The following is a 6,000-nucleotide window of genomic DNA, read 5'->3' on the forward strand; positions in this document are numbered from 1 at the left end:
GATGACACAGTGGAAACAAAATCGGCTTATTCCAATGTCTCGGAGATCACTCAACCAGCGGCTACCTCTTACCTTCAATACCATCAAATTTCCTTCTGCTGATAAGAATTCCTCTGTAAATGCCTCTTCCTTTTCCCCTCCCCACACCTAAATTACAAAAAGAGCGGATGAGGAGGTCATGTTGGTGAATTGATACCTTATATCTGAGTTTATTTAATGATTATTTTTTTGTTTCTTTGTTGCACTAGATTATTTAACCCTTTCTTTACAAATCCAATGTAAAAGGACTCGTAGCCTGTTTTTTATTTGAGGCAAATAACTAAATAAATAAATATGAGGTGTGTTCAGAAAGGTACGGAAAATTTAGTTTTCTGAAAAAAATTCTTATTTATTCGTCTCCGTTAATATTGTCGTTTTCCAAATTGTCCCCATTCGATATTATGCACTTGTGCAAACACTTCTTCCAACCTTCGAAACATTTCTCAAACTCGATATTTGGGATGGCCTTGACCTCTGTGAGCGAATTTTTTTGGTGTCATTTATGCTTTTAAAACGATGGCCCTTTAAGGTTTTCTTTAATTTTGGAAATAGCAAAATGTCACTAGGATATTTGTCTAACGAATATAGAGGCTGGGGAATCGTAACAGTGTAGTTTTTGGCCAATACTTCGCGAACAAGAAATGAAGTGTGAGCCAAAAATCGCCTACCTCATAAACAAACATGTTTAGATTTAGCGGCTGCAACAGTCATATTAAAGAATGAATTCAGCTGAAAATATAATCATATTTTAGGTGATGAGTGTGTTGATCATACCGCTATGCCGGATTTGGCCCAGGTTTGAGGCTCTTAACCGGTTGCGGCTTCATTGAAGTCCTTTTTCCCTCGCATTGCCTTCCTTGATGGACCACGAGGGTCTAATATCTAATACCATTAGCCTTGGTAAAATTGCCATGTAAATAAAAGAACCTGAATAACGTAGTGATCCTCAGTGGCCCGGAAAGCCAAAGGTCGTGGTTCGATTCCCAGAACAGGGGAATTTTGTCTCCTGGAAATTCCTGCATACTGTCCATGATAAAAAGAAGAACGATATAAAGAACTACCACAAAATCGAGCTGGATACGATTTTATACGTCCTGCATACTATTTGATTTTTTTATAACGTGTGGTTTGCATGTGGAGATCCTGTTACTACGCTGGTGTTCGGTCACCTAAGTTTTCCTGCAACCCAGAAACAATCGAGTTTATCACACAATTACTTACACCACTTATTTTTTTACAGAGCGCGACCCGGGTTCCGATGAAATATCATCATCTTCAGGCGCAAATTATGATTTAAATATCAAAATCATATCATAATCATAATTTGCGCCTGAGGATGATGATAATTCATTGCAACCCGGGTCGCGCTCTGATAAAAAATAAGTGGTATAAGTAATTGTGTGATATCTAGGAAAACTTATAATGGAATAGGTACCACAATGTTAATCAAGAGTTAGTGAATTTTGTTCGGTCACCTGCCATTCACCCCAGATGCGGCTCGCCGGGTATTATGTAGACGTAGTTAAAGCGCCCCTAGTAGCAGCAAAATCAAGCTTCTAATGGACGGACTGGGGCCTCCTCTATGCAGTCCCCGAATGGCGGGGGAAAGGATGCGCTGAGAGCAAACGAAAAGCCGCTTCGGAGAAGGACGCGAAATCTTCAGCCGAAATCTTGCGCCGGAGTCGCCCACTTTCACGCCACAAAGTGAAAAATTCCGTGTGAAGTCCGGAACGCGAAACAATTCCAGGGAGTAGTGAGACGCGTGGGCGGACTATTATGTCTCAAGGGTTTCCTCTCCAGTTTCATCAATTCTACATCCACATCTGGAGAGAACACCACGAGAGCTACCTCTACCAGTTTTTGACAGCGAGTGACTAATCACCACCTCGTTTATGTTCCCCATCAACACAGTAAATGGTAGTCGAAAATAGGTTTCCTATTTTTCATTTTGTTTCTTTTTTATTGCCTAAATAAAACATTTTTACTCCTGGAGTCCGTGTTTCACGCTTTTAGAATTTTAAACGACGATATGATATCTATTTTTCGCTAGTAAATGAAAAGTGAATATTTTTAAGCACGCGAAAACGCGACGGCTAAGTATGGATGCTGGGAAAAGCCCGTGTGACGTCATTCTGGTTTCGGCCTCCGCCGTGTGAGGCCACCTTGGTGCGAGGCTATGAGCGCCACTACGATGCAGGCTGCTAGCAGGTAGCAGAGTACCCTGCTAGCATGTAGCGCTTGGCTAAAATAAGGATAGTTGATACCCTATCAAACGAAGGAAACTTTCCGACCATAGGCAATTTTAACAGGTGATTATTAAGAGATTTTCCCTCACCTCTGTTACCTCATGCATGCATTAGTAATCTCAGACGATGTAAAACTCCTAACTACTCGTGTAGCATCTAGATCCCTGTGACGTCACGTGGATTGGCATCGCATGGGCGCCAATCTGGCCTTTTCAAATGAGATTTTATTTATTATAGTTAGTTTCATATCGACTTCTATTAACTGCACGCATATAAGCCATAATTAATTCATACTCGCGATATGATTTAGTAGAAAGTTTACTGAGAACGAAGTTACTTACGTACGTGTATCAATGTAACAAATAACTCTGTAACATAAATGTAGCACAAGCACACAAGTACCAACAATGGAGTAGCTCACTGATAATATAAATATCAAATTGAAATTTCTTAGTATTCATTCAGTGACCCACCAAATTAAGTTTTTAAATTGAAATCTTCAATGTACGAATCTCCGGAAGGCCATTCGCGATAAACAAGTTCACATTTCCCAGAACCTGGAAATCTCTTTCGTTTTCCTCTCTCCCTCCCCTTCCATTTGAGGGAGGGAGGGTCCGGCACCCGCCCACACGCCAAGCGGCACCCGCCCACACCCAACGGAAGTCTCTCGGAGTGCAGCCGCGAACGTTCTCTCGCCCCCGCGCCTCGCTTCCGCGAAAATACGCGACAAGGCACCCCCACACCCACTCGCCCGCTTGAAAGGAGGTCAAAGCCACGAGGAATAGGGAAGCAGCCTCCGGAAGATTCATCTACCTCCGGCAACGCGAGTCACGTGCGATCTAAAACAGTTTGTGTAATAGAGAAAAAAATTCATACTACCGTAAATCTTTAATTTATTCTGTCAATTTAACAAATTTATTGCTATTTTACCACCACGGTAACATTATATTATTGATTTGTTGATTTGTTTTGTTACCTGGATACTAATTTTTGACACTGAGGTTGGTAAAACATTTCTCCCTGACGACGGGAGAAAACAACGGGAGTCAAATAATGGCGGACAACAATTCTCTTCGACAACGCGAAAATAAAGAGAGGGGAGTCATGCAATGAAAATAGTGGCGGCGTCCGGTCGTACGCGTGGTCGCTCCAGATGCGCCATCATGATTACTTATCAATTGTGTTTGCAAATTGTGTTAAGTTGATTTGTGAAGTAACGGTAGGTGTCATCCCTCCCGAATTTTCTTCTGGAGTTATTTGTGTTAATTTGATTTGTCTAATAAAGGTAAACGTTTCAGTACCTTTAAAATTGACGGGTGTATGATGTTATATTTATATCCTGTGTTTCACAAACTGTTTTACATTACCGTTGTACTTAAAAAAATAGCACCGATGATGCTCGCATTAAAGAACGAAATGTTGGCAGTAAGTTGAATGATTTTATTATATTATCTATGACCAAATCTCCACAAACTTTTTGAAGCTTAAAAACAGTAGTGGTCGATAACAACAAGATTGTTCACAATAAGTGGACGGAGGAGATATGGAAATCCATGCTTACAACAATCTCCTAAACCACATTAAGAAATTCCAACAATGCAATAAAAAGTATGTAAGTCTTTACTCATAAAATGCTATTTTTTGCAAGGGAATACCTCAATAACTAGTATTTAAGATTTTGAATTCATTTAAATTGATTATATGCTCTGATGACTGGTTCTGCATAAGTAAATAAGTGTTGCTTTACTTGCAAATTTTTTCAAATGCAAATTTTTCCAGAATGAAAATTTTTTCCAAGCTTCGGTATATTTATATGCCTTCATCAGAGCTTATTTTTGCATTGAATTGGCTTTGTTTATTGAAATTTATATAATCTAAGCAAAGCCAATTCATTGAAAAAAAAGCTCTGATGAAAGTGTATAAATTTACCGAAGCTTGGAAAAAATGTGCATTCATTATTCAAGATCTATACACCGAGACACAAGTCAACAATATCAGTAATACAAAAAATATAATTTTTAAGGTTTAAAGGCATCATATCGGAAACTTAAAAGAATTGTTAAACTCTTTAAAAACTCTTGTAAACTGTTTTGGCTACGCCAAAAAAGATTAATGGTAAATAACTTAAATACGAATCTTCAAATAACAGTATCTTTCTTTACACGGTTGAAGGGATTATGAACATTAGACGCTTATCGATAGGAAATTCCAGAATCCAGAAGGGGTAAGTTAAAAAGGGCTTAAATAAGTGCTGGTACGGCCGAGAGGAATTTGAAGGAGGTCAGAATTAGAACGAGTGGACATCGCAATGCAGGGAATGAATAGTTCGCACAGGTATGGAGGAATCTGGTTTCGGACTATGGAGAAATAAGAAATGATCGTAGGAAGTAATTTCTTCGGCAGCGGAGAGGTAACCAATTCAAATCAATGTAGACCTTGGAAAAATGTTAATCTCCACGTAGGTCAAAAATAAATCTTAGCATGAATGAAAAGCAGGAGTTAATTAGCCGTTGAAAACACTTTTCAATTACACTTTAGTGGGTAAATCACTAATAAAGTAAAATACAGTAGTCAATAATGTGCAAGATATTACTACTAACAAGCATAATTCTAGAAAAAACAGAGTACAGTGATCTATAAGAGATCTGGGTTCGAATACCGGACAATGGAAATGATTCTATCTGCATGGAATCCTCTTACTTGCAGGCGCGGTTATTTCTTTCTGATTCATCAGCCGCTCATCTTCTTAGTCATCTCAAAGGGATTGCGGTAATTTCACGCCTCAACAGCGGCATGAAAACAAAAAGCGAAAGAAAAACAAAACGACGGACAGGAATCACAGTTCCCCACGACAGTTTACGAAATATTCCCGAGAAAAAATAACCTCGACCAATAAGAGAAGAAAACTGATGTGGATCGGGTAGGTGAGAGTTGAAAGGACTGCAAGTGACTAAATAGGTACGGAGTCAAGAGCACGAGAGATTTAGTAAGGATTAACTCTGTCAGTACAAAAATCATCGCCATATAATGAAAAACAATTCAATATCCACATCACTTTATTTTAACACGACCATTCATCATCAAGGCAATTCAATGAATCAGAACTAAAACTACAGAATCATAATCACTAAGAGTAAACAACAGTAATATTGGTTTGATGCAACTACCCACTACGCCCTCCAATCAGAAATACATTCCATATTTACGAATCTTTTCCCTTCAATTCGCTCATTAACTTGGCCTATGTGACTGATTCGGGGCCATCCTTTGCCTTTCTTCCCATCCACGCGTACCTCGACGATTGTCTTCACCAGGCCATCATTCCTCATCTTATGGCCGATCCAGTTGTCAAGCAGTTCGTACGATGAAAAAATCGTTGTGATTGCCCGGAATTCGAACGCGGATCTTCGAACAGCAGGACGGGAATACAATCAGAATACATAAAAATCAAAAAAGTATGTGGTATGATACCAGTCCGATAATTCGTGGAGAGTGTCATCCTTTGATGAGCATATGAGACAAGTCGAGCAAATATTGTTGAAACTACACTCTAAAACAATGGAATATTCTGATTGATGCTGCCTCCGCACCTAATTATTTTATTTTAACGTTTTACTCTTCAACCATTTTCATTAATGAACATAGGCATATGTATTTAAAATCAGTAACAGAGATCAAACAGACCAAACTATAAAATTATTGTTTTTAAGATAAC

The sequence above is a fragment of the Ischnura elegans genome, chromosome 4 (assembly GCF_921293095.1).
Source record: "Ischnura elegans chromosome 4, ioIscEleg1.1, whole genome shotgun sequence".
Taxonomy (NCBI): Eukaryota; Metazoa; Arthropoda; class Insecta; order Odonata; family Coenagrionidae; genus Ischnura; species Ischnura elegans.